The 24,004-nt window shown below is 36.4% G+C and overlaps 1 long non-coding RNA gene across 4 annotated transcripts in view; it reads right to left on the bottom strand.

Moving 5' to 3' along the window:
* The window catches only part of LOC137479433 (uncharacterized), a 513,525-nt gene that overhangs the window by 402,189 nt on the left and 87,332 nt on the right, over nt 1-24,004 (bottom strand). Inside the window, exon 1 of one of the 4 annotated variants that reach the window (XR_011002246.1) lies at nt 18,931-19,121. The exons of 2 other annotated variants lie outside the window; for them this stretch is intronic. This is a non-coding gene — a long non-coding RNA (uncharacterized lncRNA). Of the gene's footprint in view, nt 1-18,930; nt 19,122-24,004 lie in introns of those variants that run through there. One more of the 4 variants, XR_011002243.1, reaches the window with a different exon arrangement.

Raw genomic sequence — 24,004 nt, 5'->3', positions numbered from 1 at the left:
TCTAAGAGATCTACAAGAAAGATGTTATTTTTATGTCCGTCATTGTAAAAGTATTCACAGAGAAGGAAAATAGCTAGAACCCAATCTAGACCTTCCAGAACTGGATAAGGAGAGTAGAAAATAACTCATTGTCAGATAAACAAGGAGATGTGAACACTTTCCCTTAATAAAAAGAGTACATTTATGTCCTTCTCTAGCTCCAAGAGGCTACTTCCTATAATTTCTCGTAGCTTCCATTCCTTTCCTTTCCCATCAAGTGTGTAAATTACCAATCATAAAAGTCAAATGTCTAATCTTCCCCATTCATATCCTCTCACAGACTAGAAGACTGCTACCCTGCTGACGCCCTTCCATTCCAGCTCCAGTTTCAAGCACTGCAGGGTTATTACATAAAGCAGAAAGCTTGAACACATCACATCCATCCTCTCTGCCACTCATTTCAAGGGTTTACTCAAAAAACTACATGGAATCTACACTCACTTCTAGTTTACACCTTACTACCATCTTCCAATTACTGTCTTCTTTGTTCTCTCCTAAATAATAGCAATAAAAATAATAACAACCACCACCAAAAATCACTGTGCCTTTTTTAAGGTCAATATTTCACAATACAACATGGTTACAGTTAGTAAATTCCTATTTAGTTTCCTAAATTAGTAAGCACTTAGATTTTAAATATGAAGTGTTCAGCTGTTACAGAGAACATTTAACAGCTTTAGTCACTTGTTTATTAAATCTTAGTTTTGGCTCTCTTTCATGTATTTCACCTATAGAAATACCATAACTTACTCAGCACAGAATGCCTCTAATATCTCCATACCACTCAATAACAGACTTCCTATGTTGCCTTTGCATCCAAAATTACATATATAATCCTATAAATGCCTTCACAGGAGGAGAGGGTAGGATTCAGGCACTATCATCCAGCATAAAAAGAAAAAAAGAATCGACACTTGTGAAGTTCTTTTTAATCATAATTTATTTTAATTAACATTTGATATTTTACAAATGTTTTACTGTAAGCACATATTCTCAATGTTCTATGCTTAATCTATGACTAAACTCTGTTTGACAATTTTTTTAATGTCCTACATCTGAGGCATCAGAGACCTTGCAGATTTTAAAGATTAAAACTCTGCTGGGGTTCAGAGATATGAATATCCATTTCCCTGAGTTAGCACTGATGGACTTGAACATACCTTCTTTTGACAGAACTTGCAGTATGTGGCAGTTTTTGCATGCTTATTTTTAAGGCAGTTACAGTATAACAGATTCATTTTGGCACTCATGTTATCTTCTTTTTTTATCACAGTGGTAACAAATACTGTGAATTTCCAGCAAGAAAATCCCTCAAAGTTTTCAGGGATTGCTATCTTCATACTTAGCACAGTACTTGTAATTATTGCTGCCCTGGATGAAGATTTGCGAGCCATTGTGTTTAGCAGCTCCCTTCCAAATGAGTTATATATTTCCTACAAACAGTCATGGAGAAATAAAAGCTCAGAAATAATACACTGCATAGTGGCATTTTTGGCAGTCATGGACTTCTCAGAACTGTACAATTTACCCAGTGATTGCACTGTCATTATAACAGGTAATCATTAGATTTATCTTTTATATCATTTGTAACATCTTACAGTATTATATGTGCATTTATGTGGCCTCATTACTGCCAGGAGCCCTCTTTAACTGAGATGATAAGTAAATAAAGTAGAAATTACACACCAACAGGACCCTGGAATATGTTGTTTTACTGTATGTCTGAGCTTCCTTTAGCAATGCTAATCTGTGCAGCAGTTACCATTATTTCTACCTCAGTGAGCACTTCCTAATTGCTGTGTTATTGCTTGTGAAGAAAATATATTATTAAAGTCCACAACTTATGACTTGTTGCACATCTATACATGGAAGGAAAAAACCTTCTCATTTCATCAGACCTTAATAGGTTTTGAACAGGATGATCAGCTGAGGCTGTTTTTCTCTTGCAGATCTGTTCATTACCATTTCATAATGTCAGTGGCTCCTTCTAACAGTCAAGATGCATCCATAATTTATTCAGAAACCTGAAAACATTACTAAACCAAATCTACTTAATTCTCTGTGAATCAGCTCAGGCCTGTTTTGGTAGAAATTTGTAATGAACAACAATTGTAAGCCCAAAGGAATCAGTATTCCCTTTTAGTTGTTAATGTTTTATACCCAATTATTGGTCCACTGCCAGATAATGATCCATAGAGCATTAGAAATGTGTATTAATATTATCTTTACAAGTGCGATAATACTCAGTGGAGGATAAAGTTTTAATGGACTCCTCTCATGTGCTAGTTAAAGCTCTGCATTGTCTGGGAAAAAAGTCAGCATTAGCACTTTGTTCTGATGGGACTGCTAAGGACAGGGTGACCTTCAAAATTTGGCAATATAATCAAAATGGCAAACAGCAGCCACTGAAATTAACACAGAAAATAACTTCAGCCTTTTTTCCTGTTCAGAGCTACTAAGATGTCACAGCTATTCAGAAAGCAATTCTAATTAAAGTATTTCAGGAAAAAACAAAATACTCTGCATTCTTCCAGTTAAAAGTAAGAGTGATGAGACTTACATCTTTCCATGAGAAAGCCAACACTCAAGAATTCCTGAAAAGATGATGAGCCTTCACTCAATGGCCAGACTGCAGTATTCTTCTCTGTCTTGAATACTGAATATTGCTTAATTCTACAGGATGTCTGGGGTAAATCATACGAATCATTTTAAGAACTGCATTCCATAGATTCTACTTGGGATAATACTGTGCACTTATCCTAAGAATAAGCATTTGCCATTTCTAAGTTGTATTAATTCATAGTGAAGACATGGCTTCATACAGAAAATAAAAAAGCCAAACACAATTCTAGTAACCTAAAGAGGCTTCTGCACAAACCAGAAAATTTTGGAACATAAGAAGAAGAAAGTCTAATGAACATTTCAAACAGAACTCTGCCACATTGATTGTGTTAATGATGGTAGGGCTTCAGTACACTGAGAAACTGTTTACAGGTATATTATTATGTCTTTCCCAAGTAGCCTGTATCACAACACTCTTGAAGCTGAGTGGTTGGGATTTTGGTTTTTACTATTAAGATCCCAGAGAACTGCAAAAACTAAGAAAGCCATTCAATAGTTAAGGTTCCACTTCAAGCCCTATTTGGTTTTTTCACAAATACATTGCCTGTTTCTCTTCTCACCTGGAATGAATAGGCAATAGAGAGAACAGACCAATATATTTGTCCACATTGGAGACCAGCCACAAGATTTCCACAGTACTGAAAGACCTAGGGGACCTTTAATAGGATATCTCTAAAACACCTGGGAAGCTAATTGTCATTGTCTATGAAGAGCATTAGGATCCTGGGTGTTTTTAAAAACTCCATTAGGTGCCTCTACATCTTCAGGAGCTTAAATACCTTGTAAATTTTTTCCATAAGGCCCCCAGCAGGTAGCCTCAACAGCCTCATATGTTCTTTGGTACAGGCAAAGAGAGATAAATAATGGTGTGTTTTGATCAGAGCAGTAGCAAATATTCAGCGTCTTAAATATTCTTTTCCCTGTTACATGGAGAAGTTGATGACAGAGACAGATATTTCTTTGATGCAAAGCTATTTATTTTCAAAAATATCTATGTCCTGTTCCCCTGAACACAGTAGGAAGACAGCAGATGCTCAGTGCAGTGTGCTGCTTTTCTCTAGCCTGTGCTGAAGGGCTCCCTCCTACCCTTCTGTCAGGGTCATATTGTTTTCATGTCCTGCCCATCCTCCCTCTGCCATACTGCCTCTGTCTGCTCTTTCTTTCATCTATGGCACTCAGATATCCTCGTCCTCCTTCTCCACAAGGATGAATTTCCCAGTTTCTGGTTTGGCATCTGTTGCACAATGGAAGTCCTTCCTTCACATAGGTCAGCTCCTGTCTAGTCTAGCCTTAGCTTATATTTTCAAGGGTCTGTGGGTTCTGATGTTTATCCTAAATGTATGGCAGCTCTCAGATACAGTAGCTTTAATCAACTCTCCATGTAATATACTGAACAGGTAACCTTCACATAAAGCTACAGGTTGTGTACTTTTTAAAGATCCTGCCAACATCTAAACAGCTTTGAAACCAATACAGTAAAGATTTTACTATTGCATTCACACTTCAAGGTATGTTTTAACAAAACACTTCTCATTAAAACCTCATGTATTAGCATTTTATACAACTTGGGACTCACAAGAACAAATTTTACTCCCAATTGCAACAACCAAGTTCCTTGCTACTTTAGTTCCTAACATGAATTTTGTATTCTCATTTAAAAATATTCTACATTAGGAAAAGAAATTGTTAAGAAAAAAAGTATGTCAACACGGAGATTCAAGTGTATGATGGGAAGGTGCAGCTCACTTCAAAGCTCTCCCTATAAGGAGTATGGAAAAGCACAAACCCAGCCTGGAATGCATTTTGATCCATCTGACAGTGGTAACACATACAGTGGCATAGCCGAGTCTGCACTAGCACTGCCAGTAGCACACACAATGTAGCTGATAACACAGACCATGGGCATTTCTCCTAGGAATGGGGTCACACTTAGTCCTGTCATAGATTGCTGCAGTGGAAATCATGGGAACCTTCTTCCTGCACATCAAATACTGCAATTAGTAAAAGCACCAGGCACTAAAAACATAAATAAAACTCTTTTTTTACCTGAGGCAAAAGCCAAACCTTGTTACTATAATACCCAAATGGGTATAATATCCAAATGGAAATATTTAGTCCTTGGCTTTTCAAGTGTAAAACCAAATAGGATACTTTACATGCAATTAAAATTACACCACATACTGATAGTTGTTAAAATTTCAGGCTGTAAGCACCAGTTCCTAACAGAATATTGGTGCTTGATACTGCACTCAAATATTTTATAAATAGTATCTGAAAATATAATAAGATTCCTTCATTCTTTGGAAAGTTCCTCAACAGGCCAAAAGCACCTCTCCTAGGTAGAGAGTGCTCTTGTTATGCCACTATGATTTAGTATCGTGAAGCATCTTAAAAATATCCAGTATCTTTTTAACAAGCTACGGTCCCTTCATTCACTTATTCTCATTTTGAAGGCAGGTGAATATGACAGTTTTCAACAAGGAAACAACACCAACACCACCTACCATAATTCTTCTTGCTTTAGAGTGTCCTTATCAAAAATAATGCAGAAAGCCCCCTGGCATTAATTGTTGTTACGCTTTTTTAAGGGCTTATCTGAAGATCAGAGAGAAACCTTTAAGTACGAAGAGGCCTTCTGTTTAATGATGTTTGGACTCAGCATGACAGCTAGTTTTTCCTATGTCCTGCTTTTATTCTGAATGCAAGATAACAACAAAACTGCAGTTAGACCTGGATAAGTGAAAAATGCAGGGAGTTGAAACATCACACTTCTCACTAGTGATAGTCTGCCTAGCAAAATGAAAGGAATCATGAGCTGTAGTTAAATACTACTTCAGCTTAACTCTCCACTAGTTATCAAGTAATTTCATGAGGATATTTTCAAGAGGGAAAGTCAAATTGACAGCTTTGTATGATGAAGACACATGCAACAGTTAGAGATAACAAAGTTTATTGTTTCAAGTCAGCTTTTTCCCCCTCCCCTTCTGGAACCTCTTAGTAAATAAAACATTCATCGTCAATCTGGTGACAAGACATTTGAGCTTGATTTAGTTATGGATTGCTTTGGTTTTGAAACAAGAACAACAATGACTACATGGATGTTCACACTGCCTTTTCTGTTATCCTTCCTGAGTATTTTCCTATCCATGTGAGTGCTGGGGACAGAAACAGAAAAAAGGGAAGAAAATAAAAAGCTGTCAGAAAAAGAATTGCCTTGAATAGGAAATAAGAAAATTACTTAAAAATCAATAGTTTGTGAAAAGAACTAAAATATGTAAAGATCCTGGAGACCAAACATGAAGGAAAAAGATAAAGGGTGATGAAGCAGTATATCAAAACCAGTCAGGCCTGCAGCATGTTTGACACTGAATGAAAAGACCAAATTCTCTAGTGCTGGAAATAACCAGGGAACAGGAGTCAACCATGGCCGAAATCTTTTCCCCAGTCATCAGCTACTAAAAATCCAAGAAGGCACTGGGAAATTCCATCAAATGAAAATTGTATATTTTCTGTATTCCACACAACTTGGGGACCAAAAGGTTGCCACTAAAAAGCATTTTTCCTAGCAGTGCAATAAAAAGCATTTTTCCTAGCAGTGCAATGAAATTGTCTGTTCAGAATCCACAACAGTTTTAAACAAAACCAAAGGGAAACAAAAATACAATGCTACATTAAGACAGAGAAAGTACCTAGTTTAAAGGCACCCTTCCAACCCTTAATTCCTAGTTCTAGTTTAGTAATCAGAGCTCCAAAACAGTAGAGCAAAAGCAAAAAGGAAAAAATGAAAATAAAATTTAAAAATTAAAAAAAAAAGAAGTTATCAGAGGCCTGGAAAGATTTCCTTATAAAAAAGAACTGAGGCTTTCAGAAATGCCTAATGAACAGGTTTGGGGAAAAAGCAACTTTTCATTTCCAAAGTAACTTAGGCCTTGTCTACAGTTCAGATGCAAAATCATCTGATCCACTGGACAGACTCCCACATCCAAGGAGCATGGTGCAGAGACTTTGAAGTGAGCTAGACCACGACCCAGAAGTAAATATTACCATGACAGCACTGGCCTGAGTTAGTGTCCTCCTAGTTTACTGTTCACACACAGGCTACTGCATCTGCACAGCACCACAGCTTTGCAGCAGCATTGCAGCCTAGCAAATTCAGCACAATGTGCACTGTAGCATCTATCCCACAGACACATAATAGCTTGTGTTTCATTGCTCTGGGATTAAATTTTGGTTGCTGACATTTACAAATGTGTGTGTTAAACTATAGGCAGACTCCTAAAAAGTGTCTTATGAAGTTTAAAAAAATTGGTCAGAACTTTTAGCTATTTCTACGAGTAAAATCCTCAAAGGCAAAGTTACAAAAAAATAGAGACCCTTTACTCAAACTGTTAATATCAGCTCATCTAGAGCAGACTAGATATGGGAAGTTGACAAGAATGGAAGGGCAAATGCAGGTAAGTAGACACACTGAGGCAAAGGTATACAAACATAGGAGTTACTGAGTAAAGGAAGGGGGCAAAGGTTGTATTTACAAAATTCCACAAGAATGGACGTGCGGGTCAAGGGATTAAGTGCAGGTACCTTGCAGCATACACATGCAAATCAGTTCCAAAAGACATTAGTTTAAATGAGAAGTATGATTGGGAGGGAGGAAAGCTCTCATTCTACCATAAACTTCTCCCTATTTCACTCAAGCATGAACACAGAATAAAGAAGGGGGTTCAGCGAAAACCTCATTATTAATCAGCCCTGTGGATAGTACAGTATGTGTAATCCCTGAGATTCACACAGGCACCTGCCTCCAGATTGGCTGCGAATGGGACAATTTATCATAAATGAACATGTAGGAGTGGGGGAAGACACAGTGGTCATTGCCTGCACTGGAATTTATGATGGAAAGGAAAGTTAATTAAGTTCTGTGGTCAGTGCTAAAGGGGAAAAATAGAAGATCTCCCAAATGCAATTCCTTGCTGGAACAGATATTTTGGCAGAACTTGCTAATTACTGTACTAAACTGTTAATTTGGCAAGAGAGAACTAATTCTATCCCGGTAAGTTTTCAGGGAAAAATGCATAGAAACAAAAAAGTTGTGTCATCTGGACTTTTGTTGTCGAAAAGAAAAGTACATCTGGCATACTCTAGCTAACACCCCAATAGCATAGCACTTAACTGAGTGGCAGAGTGTGAGCAATAGCAAGGAAAGTAAAAGGCTTCTGAAATAAATGGGAGTGCCCTAGATTAAAGAAAAATGCATATATGTAACCACATTGGGCTTCTACAATTCATAATGCAGGATAACTCCATGAGAAACATTAAATGACTAACATGGCCATTATTGCCTTGCATGATATTACATGAAATTTCTAGTTTTAACAAATCCAATACATTATATTTATGTTGCATTCTTATATAGTCTTAAGTATATATATAAAACACCAAAGGGATAACTAATCCTTATAAAGAACCAAAATTCTCAGGGTAAGACAGACAATAATTGAGTCAATATCCACACCAGCCACATGACCTTGACCATCTATACCATCCTCAGTTCAGGTGCCTCACAGGCCTCCAATTCTGGAGCCAATTCTAAAACACTTCATTAGACACAGGCATGAAACAATGCAGGGATCTGCATTCACACGTGCCAGACACAATTACAGACCAGAACTTTGCTTGCAATAGAATATGGGCCAATAGCAAGAATAAGAAGTGTTTCTGGTTATTTTTCCATGCTATTTATCACCCCATTTTTCATCTGCACTTCCCCGGTGGAGCGGCATTTCCCCTGAAGAAGAAGTTGTTAAGTTCATAATCCCAAACCTCCTACCACAATACCAGTGCTAAGAATTGGCATTCAGCAGTGAATTAGCGCAAGGCAGGAAACAAAACTCTGCATACCAATCACCATAAAATCCGTAAGCCACTGCTGACTAGCTATTACAGCCAAACAGGATAACTCAGTAGTCACAAAGGTCTGAGAAGAGAGAAGTCCTGGATATGTTAGCCAGTGAAACAGATTCATTAAATAACGGGAGAGCTTTGCAAATTTATAGCAGATAAGTGAAAATGGGATCCAAAACATAGCGAAATGTTCTTTGCTGCTAATGAAAAAAATCTGGCCAGGCAGAATATCTTCCAAAAAAAAAAAAACTACAGCATGACAACTTACTTACAATAGCTCATCTAAGTTACACAAATTGTTAAGCAGCTTCCCAAGACAGGCATCAAAAAAAAAAAAAAAAAAAGAACAACAACAAAAAAAGACATTGATTTATTAAAGGAGAGCAACTGTAGTCTTTCTTGTATTTACTTGCTGTGTTCAGGCTAAAACTCTTTATTGGGCAATTCTGATCCTTTCAACTTCATCAAAACACAAGCTCAACAAAATAATTTTTGCTAAGAGATCATAAGTGCATTGAAAGGATGAAAAAATCCATCCCTTGACCCTGATGTGCAAAGAGAACAAGAAAATAGATTTCTGTTTCATTTTTTACCTATAAATGAAATTTTAAATTTGGGGGGAAAAGCCTCAAAAAACAGTACAAGATAAAAAAAAAACCAAATTAAAATTAAAGCAAGCATTCAACTACAGTGGATTTAGTAAGGGAGGAATTATTTTTGTTGGTTTAATTTTTAAGCCTTTAATCCTTTTCAAATTAAGGTTTTTTCCATAAGAAGCAAAATCCAGTGGGCAAGAACACTTAGTATCTTCAAGTATGCATCTTTTAATGGTAAAACATTTCATTTTTTAAAAAGTCACTTTTACTTACTTCAGGATATATAGCAGCATTATTAGTATAAAACTTCACATTTTAAGTTAATGATAAAATGAAAAATATATGGAAAACTATATGCACATTTAGTGATAGGATTTGGCCCTCTACTTCATTTTTATCAGAAGTAGAAATAGAGAATTTTTTGCCTAGTTTTAATTCATGTCCATGCCTTAAACTTTGTTTTTTACTTGACTTTCAATGACTACAGTATATGAAACCAAAATATATTCCTCTTTATACATATTTTATAATTTGTTTCAAGTTGCATCTTAAAAGGTATTTAACTTTTTCTCCTGGATCCTGATTTCAGTTAATGGCAGTAGAAGAGTCACTGTCCTTGATCCAGAATTGTTTAGTAAGAAGGAGTCAAGGCTAGAGGCACATGAAAACATGTCAATCAGATGTAATTGCTTTCTAAAAGAAACCCTTATCAAACTGGAGAATGAGAACTAGCACTGAACAACACATGGATTCATTGCAACACCTAATCTACTAATGAGCTCAACTTGTTATTTTCAGGCTCACTATTCAAAAAGTTCAACATAAGAAACATGATAGTGAAGGACAATATTGCTTAAATAGTTTTAGAGAATATTTACTACAGGTGGAGCCAGTAATGTCACCTGTAGTTAAGGTTTCCCAGCACTTCCCATAACACTTCCCTTGGAACTATGTCCAGCTTTAACTGCTTGAGCTGAAATTTTCTATACAAAAGGGCTACAGAAGCATCTTTCTTCATTAACAAAGCATATGCCTAATTCTGCGTTGGCAACCTACTACTCTAAACAGTTACTATCCCTGACTGCAAAGGTTTATGCAGCTGATTTAAAGAAGTGTTCCTGTTGCTGAAATCGCAGAGTGTAAATTGATATGCCAATTTGATCTCTATTGAGATCAATGGGAAGGGATCGGTACAACCCCCCACTTTGTTAACATTCTAATGTCCTCACTTGCTTCAGGTTGCAAACCAAATGCCCAGTAGCACTGGAGAGTATTAAGTATGCTCCTGATGTACATCTTTTTATTTCTTTTCATTCAGCAAAATGAATTCTTCTGATCCATAGCAAAAAAGAAACATTATCTCATACTCAAGACAGATGAATGACTGACAACTTCATTTGACTCCTCCTTTACCAAAGGATCTTGAAGGTTCATTTGAGGAGCTTAGATGTAGATTTGACAAGTAAATGCATGAATTTGGGAAGCAAATATTATAAAAGATGGATTGTTTAATGTAAAGAGTAGCATTGGTAAGAAATAAAACACATAGACTTGAAATTACAAGTCTGGGATTTTCATGAGCTGGGTCTTGCTTACATCATAATGTCAAACTAATCAGATCAGAGGTTCTGAAACACATTTTTCTCAGGTCACCTTGGCAAAAAGATGGGTTAAGAAGTAGTGCTTCTCATGAGACATGGTATTTGTTTGGGTTTGTTTTTGGTTTTGGTTTTTTTTTTTTAATTTTGCCATCATAAACCATTTTAGTCAATAAGGGTAGTGAAAATGCCTTTAATCTCTTCTGTTTTTTCCTGGGAATTCTTTTTTGTTTAAAAGGGCCAAAGTTCAATTGAAGGTGATGGGTAGCTTTAGAGCTTGCAGTAAAGAGGCTGCACTACACAGGAATGTCCTCTTAACCTGTTCTGGATCTTCTAGCTATAGTAATCTGAGACTGCATTAGGAGCTTAAGTGGCTGAAAAGAAGAACATGCCCTTTGTGTTCTGAATGTCTCATTTTTAACCTTTTGAAGGGTTACAAGCTTTCTACAAAACCAACAGGAAGTCTACCAGTAAACATAAAACATTATCACATACTCCAGTGAGCATCCTGAAAAAAGGTCCTGAGCAACACAATTCCTGGGTAAGTCTGTAATCATCATTCTGTGGTTCAACTTTCCCTTTGTAAAATGGACATACAACTTTCCCCTTCTAGGGGTTTCAAGAAAATTAATGTATAACATTTGAGAAGCATTTTGCATGACAGTGGTGAGCAGCCCAGATAAGCCTATGTGGAAGTGAAATTTTCTCTAATTAGAGCAGGATATGAGTATTTCCCAGATAAGTTAGGGCCACATATGAAACAATGACGCTAAAATGCTGAACTCAGAGAACATAACCCATCTGTGCAGTGAATGAGGCCGTGGTCCTGTAGGAAAAAAACCAGCATGCGATCCAATAATTAAAGACTGCTCATGAAACATTGCCACAAAGTAGGGAAATGCTTTTCAAGGAGCAACCTTAAGGGTGGCATTTTCTGACTTGAAGATTTTGTTTTGCAGCCTTAACATTTTCAGAATTTCTTACACATAATATAGGCCCACTTAGAATAAGTGTACACATATATTAGATTAATATTTTCTAAAAATCCTTTAGCATTTCCTGGGAAAGACTGATTTTTCTCCTTCTATCCGACAAATGATGTTTTAACAATTATACAGCTATAAGGACTGCTTTAAAGAATAGTGCAGTTCAAGATTCTTGGTTTAAATTTTATGGTGCAAAGAACAGACTGGTTTATGTTTGCAGAAAACAAAGTAAATCAGGAGAAAAAATAAGGAGGCTTTTCTGCTTTCTTGACAACACACTTCTATTATGACCCCAAGACTCTCTGATATCCATCCCTAATACCCTGTCATGCTCCAGTAAATGCTAAAAAGTTCTCTAATTTGCATGAGCTTGTATACTAGACATTTTTATGTCAATGCTAACTCACTGCGAATGTCAGAGGCTCAGTTTATAATCCCAGATGAATGTGTAAAGGACAACTCAACTAAATACTACATAAGGGCATAGAGTATAGACTGTGGTGTCTCCTAGTAAAACCTAACCAGTGCATGCAGCTGTTAAACAACACAGTGTAAAGGAGCTTGTGTGGTGACTCTACACACATGCGTGGCCTTCAGTTTTTTGAAGGCTGGTCATACCATGAAGCAAAAATACACCATGTACAGGAGAGCCTCTCTCTCAGCTCCAGTTCGCACGAGGCTCATTTTCTAGATCTGAAGAGTGAATTTTTGATAAGTCAAGTCACCATTTAAGTGCACGCAAAACTTAATAGCTCTTCTACAGTTCTCTACAACTGCGTCACATCTGACAGAAGTTAGTTTTGAGAATCACTAGTCAAGTGCAAAAATCCATTGACAGACCAAAAGCTTGTCTGAGACCTAAAATAGTACTCATGAAAGTCAGTTGTCATGGGATTTGATTTCCATATCAAATATGGACATTTCCCCAGCCCACAAGCTACTGCAAAATCATCAATCAAAGTACTTGATCATTTCAGCTATATTTGTATTATTTTACAGGGTATGCCACAAGAAGAAAGAAGTCATTGAGATTTCTGACCAGTTTGGTATCATTCCTTAGGCAAGTCATCATTCTTTTGGGTACCTGGTAATTTTAAAAAGTTACAAAATGAAATGTCCTTTTAGGCAGGTTATGTCACATAGTGGATAACCGTGTGTTCTCATACTTTTCTTTTAGGGATTATGCCTCTGGATTCATAGACAGAATAGTGGAAAGAATATTGATTAATATTATTAACTGCCCCTAAATACCTTTGGAAATGGGGATCTAGGGAACTGGTTACATAATTTAAACTTAGACACCCACTTCAGTGATTAAGCTAAGCACTTGTACCGAACAGGACCAATCAGAAGTCTTTAGAAAATGTTAATAAAATTAGCCTTTTGGGTGTACCATAGAATGAACTGATAATAAAATGAGGAAGTATATGGCTCAGCATTAAGGTAAAGGTTAGAGATTTCTTTGCTGCACCACTGCTGTTGCATACCATCTATGTCCAGTACCAGTGTAAGAAAGTTCAAATATTTATATGACTTTAGTTCAGTGCAGAGTTATAGAAAACAAAAACATAGCAAGATGCAAGGGTGATGCAAGGTAGGAGCTATTTTTCAGGTCATCAGAAAGCTGGGGGATAGAAATTATCATATATTTCATGTCTTCCTCCTAAGATTCATATCTGTCACGTCTCCTGCAGTGTAATCTTTCATCTCCACCTTCATAAACCTGCACACCAAATAGTTTCTCAGCAGGTCCCTGTGTCCCCAAGCCAGTGCAGCTGGCACCAAGAGTCACAGGGAAGGAGAATTGATGCAGCTCTATGTAGCCCTGGAAATCATCTGCTCACTGCAGGCAGCAAGGTGCTTCCTAGGCCAGACCTAACTCAGCAGAAGCCTGATATCTACCAGCTTTCAACAACAATAACACAGAATCACCTTTCAAAATATGAGAACATAATCATGTTTAGACATCAGCAGATCTCTGAGACCCCACTGCAGAATTCATATGCTCCTATATTACCATTTTGCTTCTAAAGAAGCAAATATATAGATTTCTATTTCTATAGGGTCACAGAAGAATATACAAACTTATTACTCAGTTCTTATACATTTTAGATAACAACTTTATACGAGTAACAGATGTGATTTAATAGCCATCAACTGCTTGCTTTTCCACACAGGAATCAGAAGGTTTGAAAATATCTTCATTGAAAGAGAAGGCAGGAGGGAAGGCAACAAATCTTCAGTTGTCTGATTGATGTAAAATATGCTATCATTGAAATACATTTAACTAGTCATCTTCTGTTTGTGGAATTCACAGTGACTGAGTTCTAGTTCATTACTTTGAGGGCTGTGGTGCTATTGTTAGGGTCTCCAAACCAGTAAGATGGCCTAACCTCAGGTTAGAGTGGCTACAATAGCAGAAAGGCAATTATACTGTAGGAGAAATGTTGTCCACTAATCAGCTAGCAATCAATTACTAGGAAGAGAAGATAACCCTATTCCCACTCAAGCTCTTCAGTATTAATAGTGCCATCATGTAATTACTTTAGGCATGGGCAGGTGCACGAAAGGACAGACTCTATAGTACACTGCATCTAAGATTAATGAGTTCTGTCAATTTGCCCAGCAGACATCTGATTCCTCAGCTTTATGTAGCCACTAGTTTTACACAGGGTGTTTTTTTTTTTTCTGAAAAAAGCAACTACTAATTTAAACACATCTAAAAACTATACATCTTCTAAAAATCCCTGATTTTGTCAGTTAGACTGCTCCAAAAAAGATTTCTATTGTGATTATTGATACAGAATGTTTCCCTATATCAGTTATACTTCAGTTTAGTCAGAGTAATGAGTGAAACACAAGGTCCTACAAGCACATAAAACCTTCTAGAAAAATTGACAGCAATCCTGCAGTCACAACATCCTGAATTTCACTCACACAATCAATTCCAATAAGTAAAAAATGAGAGAGAAAAAGAAATGTTTCAGTAAATAAGTCACTGCTCAGAAACCAAGACAAAGCAAATACAGAAGCACTTTCTGGCTAAGTTAGCAAACATGCTGAATGAGCACAGCTGCCAGAAGCAGAATCCTTCTCTGTGACAAGCTACAGCCCACAGAGTTAAGTCAGAGACACTTAGGCCTATGGGTCAAGAGAGATAATAGCTTAAAATAGAATTTCTAACTGAAAAGGACTTTCTTTTTCCTTTGAGTTACATCTACTGAAGTAAGCAGTAAAAGCCAGCTTATAAAGAGTTTTTAAATTAAACACAAGCTATTTTTAGAAACATCTTCCATGTTTGGGAGATGCATGAAAAACTCCCACTCCAGAAAAATATGACTTACTCAAGATTTTAAGAGATCTTCACTTGTACTAAAACCCTGTTTCAAGAAGTTGCTTAAACACTTGCTTAAACCTTTCAAAAATAATCCAGGATATTTAAAGCCATTTAGCTGCTTAAACATGCAGACAGTCTCTCAAAGATCCTCTTAAACATCCCTCTGGAAGTTCAGACTCTTAAATACCTTTGAAAATCTGGCTCAAAGTACTTGGCTGTACACACACCCAGCCCTCATGAAATAGCATACTGATCTTCATTTGTATTTTTAAGTGCAAGCATTCAATAATAGCAATAAAATTATATAATAAAAACGGGGGCTGGACTCAAAATCAAAAATTCAAATACCACAGCTATGGAGGTTACCACTCATCAGCCAAATAGCATCAACTAATCAGATGTAAGGTTCACATATCTGTGAACTGCAAAATCTTAACCTACTGAAAGACACAGGATGATGAAGCATTAACTTGTTTTTCTCCCACTGCCTTGGGTTGAATTTGATCCTAAAGCACCAGTGTAGCTTGTAAGGTATCAATCTCATTGGTCTCAATGGTTTGGAAACAAACCTTTTTTCTTTTTGCTTTTCAAAGTATTTCTTCCAAAACTTAACCCTTTAAATATGGGCCTAAGCCAAAAACTTGAAAAAATTTTTCTCAAAGCTTTTCTGTGACATTTTTTGCGATACAAGAACTGACCTATTTACTTCTCTCCAAAGTCAACGTCATCCTATTTGTTCCTTTTCTGTCACTTCTGCTTGATTATGGAAAAAAAATAGTGGAACCTACTTTTTTACCTTCCATTTAATGTCACAACTGACCATCCATGAAATCTTTCTCAAGACTACATTTATTGAATACTAGATTCTAATTCTGCTAGTTAATTATCTGGATTAATTTCTTCTGAAGTAACGTTATCTATTGTTTTCAGTAAAGAAAAAGCAGGAAAGTAGTAACTTGATTTCCACATAAATGGATTAAACTTACACAAATGCAGTGGCTGAAGATATCATTGATCCATGTTCATTGGCTGCTGCTGCTGTTTCAATTGTTATTTGATATGGCAAAGGACAACAGAGTGGGAAATGGTTTTGATCTGAAGCAACTGTTTCTAAGAAGATACCAGCAATTCTCACAATGCATAACTTACAAAACATATTCTAGGCACTGAAAAGCACTAATCCCTAAAATTGTAACTATTTCTGAAAGTCATGGTTTGATCCACAAAGATGCTCAAGTTCACAGAAGACATTTCAATTGAGGCTGCTCAGTATGCAATAAAAATGTGTGGGAATGGCCAGAGGGAGGAACTATTCTACAAATTGAAAAAAGACAAAAAATATTAAATGTCCTTGAAACTATGAACTGGATATCATCAGTTAACGATTTAACATAGAAAAGAAATTACTGCTGCACTAGTCAGCATTAAATGTTAAGGAGAAACCTTCAAAGACATAATGAAAACTTAGGGATACCTCTCTTTCTGAAAGCTAGTGGGAAATCATCACCAATTTTTTTTAATATATATTTGAAAATATCTTCTTTTCAATTTCTTGTAAAGATACTTTAGAAATACTGGTTTGGCGTTTTGTATTTTTTATGTAGTGAATATTGCATGTGTCATAAAATTCAGATGTCCACTTTTGAATGCTTTTCTTTCTTGACTTTGTTTAGTTTTGACCACAAAACTAAGCTGAGTAGTTTTAGGGTTGCTTCAAATCATGTCGGCTGACAAGATGTTCAAGGGTATCAGAGAGGCTATTCCTTTCAATCTTCCAGGGTGGGAAATGGACTGGGCAGGAAAAAGAACTGACTTTTCTATTTAGATTCTTCGCTTGCGCTCTCTCTTTACCACCATGACTTGTCACTGATAGAGTAGGCAGTTTTTAGCAAGAAGGTGCAGGAAACTAAAGTTCAAGAAAAGAAGGAATGAAAAGTGAATGGAAAAAAAAATCTACAAAGGTTATTGAAGATTCTACTGAATCCAGACAAAAAGGATTTCATCGCATTGAGTTTTATGCTTGATAGCAGGGATTCCTAAATTTATTTCAGTCAGCTGCTGTCATGACCAGCACTAAATCAGACTATCAGACTACTATCACTTCCTCTCTCATCTTACCTTAAAACTTTCTGCTGTATAACCTCACTCCCTTTGGCACTGAATACCAGCACATGCCCTTAGCTAACTGTGCAGGTTACCTACCCCTACCTAATCTTTCCATACTGGTCTTGGCCATACAACTTGATTCCAGATCTATAGATTTTATTTCTTGCGAGGTTCCTGCAGGTGTTGCCAGTGCACCAGAACACACACAGTGAACAGAAGCCCATAGGCAGAGTACAGCTCCATGCCTGGGAAGCACTTCCCACATCATCTGTACTATGCACTTCTCAATGTGGCAATGAATTTCCACAGATCTGCCTGAGACACTCACAGACAAATTCTCATTTATTTTGAGTGTCTCATTCCCACTGGCTTCTAGAGACAAAATGGGTTCAATACACACATTTCTGTCATGTCAAAAAGTAACCCTAAATCGTGCTTTAGAGGATTTAGGTGGCATTATTTGGCTTGCCTCTGAAAAACTTTCTCATCTATCTTGAAATATTTTGCTTCATCTTTGCTGATGGTTTTGCCAAATCTAACATTGAAATGCGTTGCCTCTGCATCTCATGAAGACTCTGGGCAATATAAAACAACGATTCATTGGTATTTTTATGTACACTATTTTAGTAAAAACACATTTTTCCACTGCAGAATCTTCTGAATCTTCCAAAGTTGCACAGAACTTTAGTATTTTTAAAAATTTGCTAAAAATTCAGATAAATACCTACTGTTCTTAATAATTAACATGTACCATTTAAAATATTTTTATACCTATATAATTTATACCTATAATTTATACCTATATAATATATAACATTTACAGCCAGAGTGGTCTTCACATACTGTGTCTTTCATTCTCAGTAATTCATTAAGGAAACGTTATGATATAAAGAGGAATCTGCCTGGATATTGTGAGCATTCCCATTTCTTGTTTATTGAACTGCTTAAGCTGTCAGTGTTTATGAAAAAGCTATTATTGTAGGAAACTCACAATATAAGTCATATCATGAGAATAACAAAAATAAGACTGACAAAGTTTCTAATTGTTTCAGTTCCTGCTCAACAGAATATCACCAAATGCTTAAAATACTCGGTTCATTTGATTAATTAGCTTCATAAATTAGTGCAAATGATCCTTTTATCTCCGTGGTATTAGCAGCTTTCTGTTTTGAACATGTACTCAGTGATTGCTTATTTAATAAGTCTGCTTCACACATAAGAGTTTACATCTTCAGAATCATATCTATTAACCCATGAACAAATAAAAAAATACTCAAATACTATTTTTACTCATGTCAGCCTTGCAGAGACAGTAGCTAAAGAAAATCAGGAAAAATTCAACACATGCATTATGAAGAATTAGTTTTGTAACACAAATGCAAACCCCAAATTGAATCATTCCATGAGAAAAAGAATTTCCTGTATTCTGCCTACAAAAGATAAGGAGATTACCTGGCTGCAAGTGAAAGCAGAGTTAGAACTACTGAAAGTGTTATTTGTGATAATTATGCTTGAGTTAGAAAGTATCTGAGCCTGAAATTCAGAGACCATTTGAGATTGCTGAAGAAGCAGTTCAGAAATTTGACATGTCATCTGTGAAAATGTAATGGGAAATCACAGACAGAATAAAACCAAAGAATCTGCTCCCATTTTAGTACTACATTTTCCCCAGTACTATTGAAGAATATAGCAAAGGCTGAAACATTATGAAAAAATAAATAATCTAGTTTTGTTGTACATACTACCATGTCATCAGCCAACATCCTTTCTTGCCAGCAGAAGTAAACTGAATTGTTGAACCAATTGGTGATGTTTTAATTCATGCTTCTTCTCCTTTTTGCCCCAATGTGAACAAAATATTTACAGACCTATTTCACTATGCTTCACATTTCTCTTTAAAAACTACTAATACTGCACCCTCCAAAAAGCACAACTTTCCTTTATGGTCATGTAGAATAAGTATGGAATATCACTTCTGATCAGCTTTTTCAATCCTTTCCTGGCCAACAAAATGCCCCAGACAACTTTTCTTACTTGTCAGGTGCTAGAAAAATTCACACTTCCTTATCATCATCCATTTCTACTCAATGTAGCTGTATGCAAATTATGAAAGAAAACCAATTCCACTTCTTGTGGAAAGCTAGAGAGCTATAGTTAGCAATACCTCACATGCACAATAGGGTGGAAGCTCTTAGTTTGCAAATCCTTTCAAATCAGAAAAAAAAGAATTTGAAGAATACTTCTTAAAACCCTGTGTTGCAATTTGTGCTAAAAATTACCCTTTTCATGCAGTTAGCTATAGGATGCACCAGAGTTATTTTCTATTAGCACAGAATACTCATTGTAGCAGGCTTTGATCTACCCAATTCCTATCTGATCTACCTAATTTCTAAGAAAGTGTTTATTTACTGCATGGCTCCTCTGACAGTTAGGATCAGCTGTTAACATTACATTAATACTTTCGGAGTATCAAATACAAGAGATTTCAAGGAGAATATTTTCAGTAACACCTTTTCTGTTTGTTATACAGCTCTCCTGAATTCCAAATTCAGTGTGCAACTCTCATCTCATCAAACTTGAAGGAAGTAGATGTGAAGCTGAGAAGTTTAGAACTGCACTGCTTGGGTTAATCATATGTTTATAAGTTTTAATGTGCCTGCTTTTACCAAATAGGCACATTTTGTAAACAAATTTACAAACAGAATTGGAACTCTACCATAAATTTAATATTTTGTTACTGTTACACTTCTTTTCTTTTTTGTCTGTACCCTACTGATTGAATTCCTTCTCTCTGATAACCATATTGGATAACTTTTGCTGACTGTATTTTCTGATTTGTTGTGATTTTCGTTGGTAGGGTTTTTTTGTTTGTTTGTTTGCTTTGTGTTGTTTGTTGGGGCTTTTTTTGTTTTGTTTTGTTTTTCATTATTAATCAGTTTTTCCAGAAGTGCTCTTGAGAGGAACTATACACCACTAGAAGATCCACTGACATAACTCTAAATAACAAACTGAGATAAATAGGTAGAATAAGGACAAGAAAGGAGTGAGGAAGATTTTAAAGAGAAACATTAAACCTCCTATACAAATCCAATTGTATCATAGGAAAATTCAGGTTGAAAGAGATCTCAGAATGTCTCTAGCCCAAACTTAAACTCACAAGAGAGACAGCTTTGAATTCAGATCACATTAAACAGGGCTTCATCTAACTCGATATTAAAAACTTCCATAGATAGAGACTGCCCAGTCTTTCTACATCATTTATTCCAATGCTTGTCTGTTCTCAAGAGGAAACAGTACTCCTTTACATCCAGCCAGAAATTCCATTTTTTTTCTCCAATTTATGCCCATTGTTTCTCCCCCTCTCACCATGGCCCACTGTCAATAGCCTGGCTCCATCCTGCTAGACCTCTGCTGTACTTGTCCCTGTTTATCAATGTCCTTCTTGTAGCAGGGGGCACAGAAATTGGACTTGGTATTCTTGATGTGGTCCTCATGGCCTGAAGTGCTAAAGACAGATAAATTCTAGTAAATCTCGGGAGGGACCCCCTTGCCTCCACTGCCACATCTCTTTTAGTTCTCAAAAAGCAGTTGAAAAGCTCATAACAACAGCTCTTTTTCACAGGTCTGCAGCAGAAGAGATGTTACAGGCAGGTGCCCTGCCTGTAAAAGAAGTCTTTCAAAGGATGGCAAAGGACTCTGTCATCATGAATACATCTTGTATAAACTTTTTTTTTTTTTGGTCAGAATTCTACATTGGAAAAAGGAGCAAGTTCCACAAACACCCATATCTGCTGCAGAAGGGCTTGCTCTTCCACACTTGCCTTTTTTTGCCCACCAACTGGAGGGGACACTCCTAATGTGTAAGGCAGCTGCTCCAAAAAAAAAGGTTCTGTTCCAGGTTAACTCCACACTTAGAGAATTTCTGCAACTTTTTAATATATTTTTATTGTATTACAGATTTTTAATTCTTTCTTTTCACTCTCCCCCAATACCTCTCTACTCCCTTCAGTTTCAGTAGATCACGATTTTATATTCAAAGAAAACTCTTAGTAATAATCACTCAGAGATTTACCAAGGCAACCTGAAGGCTCCAATTCCCAAGTTCCATTGAATTTTTGAGGGAATTCGGCACCAAACTCCTCCAGGTTCTTTTATAAAATGTCATTCTTAAATTAATATTGTGCAACTGGAAGTATTTGCTCTGAGTATTAAAAAAATATTGCTGTTCTGCTAGTTTAATTTTCTAAACATTTCTTGTCACAGACCGACTCAATAGCCACATCAGGGTAAACCTAAGTGGAGTAAGAATAAGCTTCTCATTCAGTCACACAGTGCACTCCTGCTTGATTGGAATGGATATTGTACATAATATGTCCCTGCAGATGTTTTCTCCAGTGGGGCACATTGAATTTCATTTAAATGCCACAGCTCAAAATCTAAAACAATGTGACTTTAACAAAAATCTGATGAGGAATTTGATGAGAAAATGGCAAGAATTCCTGTGGCATTTGGGTAACAATTTCAAGCCTTCATTTTAATAGAATAAACAGGATCATATTTCATTCAAAGCTGGCAATGAGATGAGCTTTGGGTATTACACTGATATAAACCAATAAAGAATTTGCAAATTTGAAGCACTAATTAACAGACACAATATTAAATGAAAAAAGTTTGCTCCAGGGGCAAATATATTTTGAAGACTTTAAACTTTTATTAAAAGACAATTTTGAATAGCTTCTTCTGCATTTGACTATATTGTTCATTTCAAAGAGGGAAGTCTTGTGTTTTGAACTAACATGTTTAATACAGTTGGAATATAAATGAATAACAGTCTCTTTTCTGCCTTCTGAAATAATAACTCAATGTCATGTCACTTCAAAAGAAAAATAACCTCTAAGTTGAACCTACACAGCCAAGAGCTGTATAAGAGGATGTTAGTATTTTACCTACACTCCAACACTATTTCTATTGAATTATTTTTTTAAAGTCTTAGAGTGCTGAATCAAAAGGCAGTCCTATTTAGAAACTGACTGTACTATTATGAGAGCCCCAGTAAAAATATATAAACAACAAAAATTGGAACTTCTGGTTTACAGTTCACAGATGTAATAGCAAGAGGATTTTCTCTACCTAATTGCAATGCTGCACATTGTAGCCTTTTTGATGCTACAATATCCAAGACTTATGTATCTAAAGACTCATACTTCAGAAAATGGGAATGTCAGCTAGAATATTAAGGAATGAAATCTATGGGACTGACCTTCAGATAGGATATTAGAGACTGTTTTATGAAAGAAGTGGTTATTTCATTCTAAGCATAATACCATCAAAATCTGCTGATGATAAAGTCACCTGCTCTGACAACTCAGCAGCTGTGCTTCACTTAAAAGCTGTCACATATTTAATTCATTAGCAAGCCAGCTACCTTCTTGCTTCAAGAAATTACAGATTTTTTTACTTCCAAATATTAAGTTACAATTTTTTTTCTTTTACACTCTATGGGATAATTGTGCACCAGTATCTGATCCTATAATGGCAGGTCCATAGTCCCTTGTATCTTATCTTCAGTGATGCTTCCATTTTTTCCAACCACTTTCATTTTTCTTGTCTTTAATACAGCTGATTGTAGTACCTTTTTTTCTTTTTTATTTAAAGGAAAATTATGAGGTAAGTGTTTAGAAAGGTAATTGATCTGTAGTTTAGAGATAAAAGGCCTGATCTTTCCTTCTGATACTGAATGTGCATCAAAGTCAAGTTGAAGCACTTTACATGCACTGCTTAATGAAAACTTGTAGAAGATGGAATATAAAAAAGCCATTAGCTATAAAAATAAATGACAGGAGGTTCTGCAACCTGTTCACTGACAATTTGTGTATCACATGGACTCAAAATCTATACAATTTACACGCATGCAAAACTGCCTAAGTTTTTGAACAGCTATTCACAAAATCTCACATGTTGCATGTGTATGCCCATAACTCTCTACCTGAAAAATGCCCAAAATAATTTGGGGTTAGGCTCCAAAGTGGGAAGTCTGTATATTTTTAGAGATTAGAATAGAAAGCCCACGCAAAAATAAACGCAAAGTTCAGAAGCAGAATGGAATCTGTTCCTCCCTCTCTGTGTCAATGCATAATTACAGGACATAACCCCACTTTAGACTAGTGATGTTTAATTTACAAACAGAACATCCAAGCTTCCTCACATCTCATATCACCAAATTCAAAGCCTTGTTCAAAAACCAAGGGAAAACCATTTCCCTTGGAGGCATAAAGGCACTCTGAATAAGAATACACATCTTCCATGACAGAAGTCAAAGTAGAAAGCTGGCCCCATCCAGATACAATCTGGATGGGGGAAGACGATGTCCTATGTGTCATGCTGGGTGTGATCACACATGCTCTAAGACATGTGTGGAGCAGGATAGTCATAGAAGCACAGAATCGCACAGAAGGAGATGAGTTGGAAGGGGACCCATGAGAATCAAGTCCAACCTCTGGCCCTGTACAGCACCATCCCCAAGAGTCACACACTGTGCCTGAGAGCATTGTCCAAATACTTCTTGAACTCTGTCAGGCTGGTGCTGCCCTGGGGAGCCTGCTCCAGTGCCCAACCACCCTCTGGGCTCCCTTAAACCTCTTCCTAAAGCCATGCCCATAATAAGCTCACCACAGCAGTCACTATGATTATACTGTTAATAAATATTATTTCTTTGCTTAGAAGAAGAATGTGATGTGAACAAATGCTTCAGAAGCAGAGTGAAATACAAAGGCTGTTGTGCAGCTTTTCCACAATAAAAAGGAGCCATTAGAGAAATTA

The sequence above is a fragment of the Anomalospiza imberbis genome, chromosome 9 (genome assembly GCF_031753505.1).
Source record: "Anomalospiza imberbis isolate Cuckoo-Finch-1a 21T00152 chromosome 9, ASM3175350v1, whole genome shotgun sequence".
NCBI classification, from domain to species: Eukaryota; Metazoa; Chordata; class Aves; order Passeriformes; family Viduidae; genus Anomalospiza; species Anomalospiza imberbis.
Note: the sequence above shows the minus strand (reverse complement) of the source record. Positions and strands in the feature narration are given on the sequence as shown.